This window comes from Apteryx rowi, unplaced genomic scaffold (assembly GCF_003343035.1).
Source record: "Apteryx rowi isolate R43461 unplaced genomic scaffold, aptRow1 scaffold_531, whole genome shotgun sequence".
NCBI lineage: Eukaryota > Metazoa > Chordata > Aves > Apterygiformes > Apterygidae > Apteryx > Apteryx rowi.
This window is the reverse complement of record NW_020450796.1, coordinates 629,684-638,830: the sequence shown is the minus strand read 5'-3', so window position 1 is coordinate 638,830 and position 9,147 is coordinate 629,684. Positions and strand designations below refer to the sequence as shown.

General features: G+C 57.6%; 1 protein-coding gene across 2 annotated transcripts in view; it reads left to right on the top strand.

Moving 5' to 3' along the window:
* Window positions 1-1,399: 1,399 nt before the first annotated feature.
* The window catches only part of RIPOR1 (RHO family interacting cell polarization regulator 1), a 46,343-nt gene continuing 38,595 nt past the window's right edge, over window positions 1,400-9,147 (top strand). Inside the window, exons 1-2 of one of the 2 annotated variants that reach the window (XM_026080960.1) lie at window positions 1,400-1,792; window positions 2,638-3,124. The gene's annotated coding sequence lies outside the window, so the exon portion shown is untranslated. The remainder of the gene's footprint in view (window positions 1,793-2,637; window positions 3,125-9,147) is intronic. The other variant, XM_026080962.1, reaches the window with a different exon arrangement.

The window sequence follows — 9,147 nt, the reverse complement described above, 5'->3', positions numbered from 1 at the left end:
CTCCCAGCTCTGGGCAGTGTCTGATCTTGGTGCTCACCTGGCCCACAGTGATGGGCGAGGGGCACTGAGGCTGGTCACATACTCATGGCCTCTCCACTCAGCTGCACTCCCTTTCCAGGACAGCAACAGATTTCTTGCTCAGCATGCCCGCAGTTTCCTCCTTCATCCATGTCTGCCCTTTCTGGCCCCTGTTGTGTTGTGGAAGGATGACTGGCAGTGCCAGTGCTTTAGTGGCAGTGAGAGACAGCAATCCTTGGAGAGCATCCTTGGAGAGCCTGCTGCCACGTGCAGCCCCATGCACCATCCTTTCACAGGACTCAGMATAGGCACTTGAAGGGCCAGCTCAATCAGGCCATCTAGCACTCTGTAGAAGCACAGGCAAGCTGGGAGAGAGCAAGGATGATTCAAGATCCATCTGCTTTTAGCAGCTAAAAGCAGGGTCTCCCTAGCATGTCTCTAATCTGAAGCTGTCGGCTGGATGCAGATTGGACCCAACCAGATTGGGTGCAGATTGGAGTTTTGCCCATCCTCTAACATGCACATCTGCGCAGAGGACCCAGCTCCAAAGTAATCAAAGAATTTGCCCTCCCAGCTGATGGTTGCACCTGCAGTGCAGAAATAAAAACAAGAGATGATGCTGCAGAGAGTTCCCCAAGGTAGCTGGGAGCACACAYCTCCAAAGCTCCTCTGCCTATAATGGGGAACAGCAAAGAGATGATGGCGAGAGTCTGGCCTCCTCGCAGCCAGGTCCAAGACGTAGAGGGACCACAGACACAGGAGGAGCTGACAGGTTTGCAGAACAGCGTGAAACTGAAACCAAGGTCCCAAGAAAAACAATCATCTGTTGGAAGAGACGGACAATGGGGATGGCACTGCAGAACTTGGTCACCATCCCGGGCRGATRCTGGGTACAGCATGTGGGGAAATCTGGACCACCATCCGGAGGGGTCCTTCATATGGGGGCTGTACGGGACCTGTCTCCCCAAGCCCCACTGGCATCCTGAACCAAGCCAGCCCCTCCATCACTCCCCACAAGGCAGAGCAGCTCTGGCTGTCCTGTCAGGCCCTGTGGGCCACAGGAGTATCCAGGAGCAATCATATGTCTCTGCTCTGGTGAGCCCAGTGCTGCTCCAAGGCCCAGGGACTGACTTCAGGGAACATCTTACCATCAGGAAAGACCCATTTTCCAGGTCTTCCACCAGCTTCAGCCCAAGAGCCACTGGCAAAGACTTGTTGCCCCAGGAGCTGGGGTCAGAAATGCCCATGGGGTTGGGACTGCAGTGGGAAGGACACGGGGAGCCCCAGAGGAACCATCCAGGGCAGGGATCCAGGGCGAGGATCCCGAGGATCAGGGCGAGACTGTCTTAGAGAGGTGGCCTCACATGCATGAGTGGGGAGAACAGCACGTGGCAGAACCCTTGTGAAAGCAAAGCCAGCTCCAGGAAGAGACAGGTGAAAGAAGAGACTGGGAAGGGAAAAGGGCGCTGCTCCTGTGACATGGAKYTGACTGCCACAGCTCTATGGGAGGTGGAGCAGCAGATGGGAGGAAGGTCAGAAACAGCCAGCACATGAGGAAGTGCTGGGAGATGCAGCCCAGCAGGCAAGAGGAGCAACAGCCATTGTAGCCAGGGCAGCTGGTCTCAGCAGCTCTGGATGCAGCAGACCTCAGCCGGCAGGGGAAGGACAAGGAGCACAGGCAGACAGAGCTGCAGGAACCTCAGCCAGGACCTGGAATCCCACTCACACGAGGCTGCACCTGCTTCCAGCTGGAACAGCTCTTCATTCTGCCAAGGTGTGGGCACTGTCCATAGCATGGGCTAGCAGGATGGGCACGGTGCGGGCATCTCTGTGCTGGGAAGCACTGCGCCTCTGTGGCTCAGAGCCCCAGGCGATCATTCCCAGAGCTGCAATCCTGGGGTCCAGCGGGATAGCAGACTTTCCATTGCTTGAAAGGTGGGCTTGTCCGGGGCCCTGGTGCTGTCTGAGGGTGCCTGATGTGGCAGCGATGCTGGGAAAAGCAGAGGAGGGTGCTGGGGCACAGGACTACCATGACAGCACTAGGACCTGGCCCGGGTGCATGCTGCACGCTGCACACGAGGAAGCACATCTCGGTCCCTGCGGTAAAAGGGCTGCCAAAGAGGCTGTGTGGGGCCAGCAGATAACGCGCGGAGGCTTCCTCCTGCACTGCTGCAGCTGCRGGGCCAGGGTTACTCGGCCRCTATCAGGCCCTGCAGGGCCCATTGTGCATCCCCTCTCCCCCTCACAGTATTATTGTTAGCTGGGAGGAAGCAGCTCACCAAATCCCACCTCGAGTTTAACCCACTGCTGCCCAGCGTGCTGCTCTCTGCTCCATTTGTCTGGAGCTGGGAAGGCTCCCCGGCTACCCTGGCAGGACAGTACAAAGCCTGTTGCTGGATCAGTAGCAGAAGCTTACTTCAGGCCTTACCTCCCCGGGGCCCAGTAGCACCCTCCTGGCAGGTCTCCCTTCCCCAAGTCTTCCAAGGGTGGGCTTGCCAGTCCATACCCCCAGGTACCCTTGCAAGGAAGGATGCTTGCACTTTTGTCTTTCTGGGGGGAGAGGAGGTCCTGAAGGATTTACTTGTGTGTGTTTCCCTCCTTGTTCTTTCCCTACTGTAGCTAGTTGAATCCTGCCTGGTGCTTCCTCTGGAAGCCTCCCTGGCCAGCTGAAGAGGCACCACTGAGGTGACGGCTTTACATTGAGCACTCCCAACTTTGCACAAATTTAACTCAAATACTTCATAAACAGTTTGGAGACAAGCTCTTTTGAGAAAGAAAATTGCAACACTTCACCTGCTTCATTTAAAGAACCAGGACATACYTGGACTGTGCAGTCTCTGGAGGAGGCTTTGCTACCTGYAGCTTCTTGGATAAACAAAGATCAGATACCGTTTGAGGAACTTTCTCCAAGCCACCTCATTCTCCTGCAACTGAACAGTGCCAGATTTGTTCCCCCTTTCTTGTCTGGTGAGGAAGAGGGCTCAGTCCCCCCATCAGCACAGCTTTACCTTCTACACTGCGGCCGTATCCTCCCAGTGCTGGCCACTGTGGAGCTGCGTTTCTTAAGCGTTGGTGTCCGTGTGGCTGAGGCCAGGCAGGAGCACAGGTATGTCACCCAGCCACTGGGCCCATGAGGGTTGTCAGGGAGATGCTCTGGGCTGTCCCACTGCCTCCCCAACGATGTGCTTGGAGCTTGGATTGTCCAGCCCCACTTGTCCCTGTCTCTTTTCTCTGCAGCCCAGTTAGTGCTGGGAGATGGTCCCCAGACGATACCACGTTAAAAGCACTTCAAGCCGAAGCAAAAGGGCTCCAGAGCCCAGCCTTGCTCCCCTGGCCATGAGCATCTCAGAGGGATGCTGGCACCCCAGGGTACATAGTAGGGCTGGACTCCATGGGGCCTGGGTACTGCAGGGTGCAGGACAGACGCACATTGACAGGGCAGTGCAGGAAAGGCGCAAGCAGCCTGGGACAAGGCAGTGGGAGTGATGGGGGTTGCACTGCCTTGACAGGGGCTGGCAAGCTCCAGGCAGAGGTACCACAAGAAGCAGGGGCCCACTGGCTTCACGCCCGGGGTGTGTACACAGACACACTGCAGTGCACACATACGCACTGCAGGGGCCTGGCATGCATGCAGAGACATGCCACTCCAGCTCCACACGTGTATGCACATGTGCACACTGCAGTAGGCAGGGGCACATGTACACACGAATGCACTCCCGGTACAACCCTGCATGTGTGTGCACAGACACACGCACAGGCACACGCGCCGTATTGGTGCCAGCCCAATGCACAACACACTCCAAGGCCAACACCTGCAGGGGCTGCCCAGCACCTTGCAGGATACAGTCCCCCAGCACTGGGCACCTAGCACCAGCATGCCCATGCAGCCTTCCATGGGCAGACTTTTGAATGCCTGCAGAATCCCAGTTTTGGTTCCTCCAGATGGCCCCACCATGGGTATTTCCTTTTATTTCTAGCCCTTGGGCTCAAAAGGCCAAGCCTGAAAGTCTGAGTAAGGGAAACCCATGTCGGGCAGCTTGTCTGCGTCTGCATGCAGCTGATCCGTGAGAACGGTCAACCTCCGCACAGCTGAATGTGGGCATTAACTCTGAAGCCTAGTTATGATTGAGGCAGCATCACTGTAGCTGAACTGTGTAGCTAGCACATGTGGGTTGCAGCAGGGTGTTTGTCCTTCCTCACACCTCCTTTTGCAGCCAGAGGCTCCCTGGGAGGCTGGCATAGCTGGGCAGAGCCATGCCTTTGCCACCAGCATGCTAGCACAGCCCACAGTGCCACAAAAGGGGTGATGCTGCTAGAGTGGACCCTTGGCACCCCCTCTTCACCCTGCCAGCATCACAGGAAGCAGGTAAGCGCTGGCAGTCAGGCTGGCTGAGTCACTGCTGGCACCGCCTTGGGCTGCTGCTCCCAGCACTTACTCTCTGCCAGGGCTGAGAAACTGCCTGGCTCCAGGACTGGGACCTGCCAGTTCAACCCCTGTGACCCTTGCTTGGCCCACATAGCTGAGCCACCCTGGGTCCTGCAGCCAAGAGCCCTCGGTGGTCTGAGCTGGGATGCGAGGAAGGCTTGGGGCTGGGGGCTGGGGCAGCTTGGGGGGCAAGTGCAAGCAGCCCAAGGAAATGACCCAGGCCCTGGCTTTGGCCCACGTGGGGGTTCCTGCTTGGTAGAGCCCTGCCATACAGTCTGACTCTGCTCTGTAGGGTCCTGCTGTACAGCCTGCTGCAAGTCAGCCCCTCCCTGTGGGAGCAGAGGCCCATACAGGGTACAGCAGTGCAGTTCTCTCCTGTGATCCCCAGTGTTGCTTGTCCCCCAGCACTGGCCAGGCCTGAATTTCCTGCAGTTGCAGAACGAGTTTCCAGGCGGCTGCACCCTGAGCTGGCGCAGTGTCAAGCTGCCAGGGGGCCTGTCCTGAGCCATGTGCATGCACTGGGGGCTGCGTGGACAGTGGACAGGGTTAAATTGTCCAGAGCATGCCACAGGCTGGGACAGCCTCCAGGTCTCTCGCCTGCCAGGGCTCAGCCCCAGAGCAGGACATGGCCCATGACATCAGGGCTGTTGTCCCCACTGCGCATCCCCCTCACATCCCTTGGTCCCCAGCACATCACTACCCAAATGCCTCTGTGTGATCCCCCTGCAAACCTGTGGACTGCACAGATGTTCCCAGAGACTGGGGTACTCACCCCATGCAGCCCAGCACTTCTCCACATGCATGGTTTCTAACACACCCCTTTCCAGGGCCATGGAGCAGCACAGTGAGGTGACCAGGAAGCCAGCCAGATTGTTTGGCCCAGGACATGGGCCCAGCAGTGCTGCTGCTGCCCTGCTGGCCCTGCTCTGTGTTTGGCCCTGCTCCCCAAAAGCATTTGTGCCCACTTTCTTGGCTTGTTGGTCCTCAGGAAAGGATTGGGACTCAGTGGTGGCAAGGAGAGAGAAGCAAGAGTTGGCATAATCAGTTCCAGGATGTCCTGCTGTCACTTCACCCAGGTCAGCATCTCCCATCCTAGAGTCCTTCTCTTCTCTGCCTGCAAAGGGCCCTGCAGGGTGGGCGTACTGGCACAAGGACATCCTCTGCCTTGTCCCCATGCATCCACGAGGTTCAGCCCTCTTGGCACAAGGCTGCTCAAGGCTCCAGGCTGACCTCCCTTCTCTGCAGCCCAGAGCAGGGGTGTCCTGGCACTTCCTTGAGTTTAGGAGTTGCTTGGCCAGGTTTTCTTTCCCACTAGCTGCACAGCATTTCAGGAGCTCAGATCAGCTTTCTCTCCAGTGTCACCCTGCTTGGAGCCAGGGAAGTGACGCTGGGGAGGAACTTGGCTTCTCCTGTTTGTTATTACAGGATAAAGTTACCCTTTAAAGTGGAGCCAGTGCTGTCAGGGCTGCATACCATCCGGGAACATCATTTGTTCCCAACAGCTCCAATACGCTCCTTGTTATTGTGCTTGCTCAGTGCCGTTGCACTCCCAGCCCTTGGCACAGTGAGGGGGACACAGATGGGGGGGATCCAAAATGGTGCTTAGAGGCTTTCTTCCTGTCCTGGAAAAGCTGAAATCAAGGCAGAAGACCTCTCTCCAGAGAAGGAGAGCTCTCCTAGCTCTGGGACACACAGGGAAGGAACAAACAAACAAACAAAAGGGCTGTGAGCAATGGGATGGCAGAGGGAACTGGTTGTGCCCAAGGTATGCTGGAGGTCTCTGCTGTCCCCCAGGAGAATGGCTGGGGATGCTTCCCTCACTGGGACTCAGCTGGGGACCATTTCAAGTGAACAAACTGTTGGTTCCCACCAGGGAAATTGCTGTGCACAGGCCAGCATGCTGCTAGCACCCATCTCACCACCCTGGCTGCCAAGCGGGGGACTGTAGTCTGGCATCAGCTCACCACGCAGAGCTAGCTCTTGGGACACAGCCAGAGCATCTCTTTTCAATGTGAGGCCAAAAAGAGGGATGGTTTCCCCTTTAGAGCTGTAGTCCCCATCCTTGGTGGTCCCAAATCCAGGAGACCTTCTTTCCCAGTGACCTGACAGGGTCTCAGCCTCACTGCTCTCAGAGGCTTGCACTCATCAGCCGCAAAAGCTTTCCACCAGATTGGCGTGCTGGCAGCAGCAGCCTCTGGGCACCCCACCGGCCTGCCAGCAAGATCGCTTTACATGTGGCTAGCAGGAATGCTCTGCATTGGCTTGGACCTCCACCGGCGTCAGTGAGCCCTGACCTGCTTGACTCATGGCTGCGCGGAGGGTAGATGCCTCGTATCCTTGGACTTAGCAGACATGGGAATTCCTTGGCAGTGCCCTGGCAACCCTGGCTGCTCTGGACCCTCTGAAAGGGGATGAGGGCTTGCAGTGCTTGCTCGAGGCATGACACTTCTATGCTCAGGAATGACGTGTCCGTGGGGTGGAGGGGAAGGAAGCCGGCCCAATGGAGTCGAGCCAGGGAAAGCTTCCTGGCGGGGAGCTCCAAGCTCCAGTGCCTTTTGTGCTGCTGCAGATGTCTCTGAGCGGGATGGAAAACAGAGGCCTGTGCAATCCATTTACAGCTGTCACTATGCAAATTCCCCCAGCCCACGTCCACCCGACATGTGCCGGCCTAGGCTGCCTGGCAGCTCTGGAAGGAAAATGCCAGCTGGCTACGTAGCACCGGTCCCCTGACGCTTAAACCTCAGCAGGGTGACAGAGGGAAGCATGAGTCATCCCTGGCAGGAGAATATTATAATTACACATGTAAACAGAGAGCTGGCTCCAGCACACCAGAGCATGTGATGGATAAAGGGGACTGTGGCTGGAGCCACGGCACTGGCCTGGTGGCATTGACACATGTGTCAGAGGCATGTGAGAGGGGGCAGAACCTGTTAGACCTGTGGAGAGCCAGAATCAGCCTGTTCCCACCCCATCCTGGGGCCCAGGGGAGTAGCAATTTGGAGGGAGGACATGGGGGCAGGATCTGTGTTACTGGCACATGTCACCTGCGTTACCCCTGTTCCAACAGCGGCTTTCAGCAAGTGGTTTTATCCCTGGTCTGTGTGTGCCTAGATGATGCCACTTTCCTCCAGGGAAGCCCTTCCCAGTGGGAATCACTGGGGCCTGGCAGGGCAGATTGCTGGGTACTTCAGTGTCAGATCAGCTCAGGGGAGTGTCACAGGGCAGCTCTCTGGGCCCTGAGGTCTTGGCCCACGTGCCACAGGGCAGGACAGCATGCTGTGTCAGTAGGATGGTCAAGCAATGAGACAGGTTGCCCAGAGAGGCTGGGCCATCTCCTTCCTTGGATGTTTTCAAGACCAGACTAGATATAGCCTGGAGGAACCCAGCCTGACCTCAGAGCAGACCGTTCTTTGAGCAGGAGGTCCCTTCCAACCTGAATTATCCTAAGATCCTACGATCACTTCAAGGATTAGGGCTGAGAGGGGCTGGGAGGTGCATCTGAAGACAAAAAGATCTGGAGAAGGATGGAGATAGGGGAGAAGGATGGTGACAGTGGATGACAGAACGTGCAGCAACATGCTCTAGCTAGATGTACATCACTATTGCTAACTTGAAGGGGCCACAGGCCATCCCTGTGGGTGACGCAGGCCAGTGCTAGCCCTATTGTTTGCTGCTAGTGGTCAGGGTTGTTCTTGTGCTTTTTAGCTGGTGGGAATCACAACAAAAACTTTTGTAACATGCACGTAAGCGTGTGTTTGTGCGTGTGTTTAATGCAATGGAGGCTTAAGAGAACAGTATTGTACAAAACAAGATTGGTATCAGTTATTCATTATAAAGATCGTATCATCAGTATGAGAATATTTAGTTGCTATAGTCTGGAAAACAGAAAAAATGGCCATTTCCTTGTAAAAGTCTTTGTAACATTCTCCTGCGTGCACCTTCTCAAGCTCAGCCCTCTCTGCCACGTGCCCAGCCCATGAGCTGGGGGTAGCCAGGAGAGCCCACCAAGAGCAGCTGCACAGGCCCATGTTCTCACATGTCCCATGTGTTGTGCTGCCAAGACTGCTGCCCCAGAAAGCTGGGAAAGCCACTTCTTGGGGCCGAGTGTGTTCTCGCATGTGTGTTGGCGCATGGATTCAAAGTGTACGAGATGACTTTTCCTGTTAGAGGGCCGCTCTCATAACCCTGCCTGCACAGGGCGCGCAAGGCTGCGAGCACCAGGGTCGCTGCGAGCACCACTTGGCAGAGCTGGGCCCCTCCACGCAGCCCTGAGGGCCGGGGCGCTGTGGAGATGGCTCTGCCCGAGCAGCCCTCGCCGCCTGCATTGCCCCCCTCCTGCCCCCCGGCACCGAGGGCGCCGCGGGAGCCGGGGCAGAGGCTGCAAGGCTCCTGGCCGCCGTTCACGGGTAGCCGTCGCCCCTTGGATGGAACCTACCCGGCTCCCACCTGTGCCCGGAGAGGCGCGCAGGTGGCAAGGCAGCCACCGCGGACCTGGGGCGCCTCCACGGGGCCCTCCAGGCCGGCTCAGTGGCCAGCCTGCCCCGCTGAGGCACCCCGGGGTGCTGCCGGCCGCGACCGCCGCCGGCACCGGGCTCTCCACGCACCCCAGGGCAGCGCAGCGGGAGGGGTGCTCCGGCGCGGCCGAGCACCGCGGCGGGCGAAGCCGCCCCCGTGGCGCCCCCGCCCCCCGTGGCGCCCCGCCA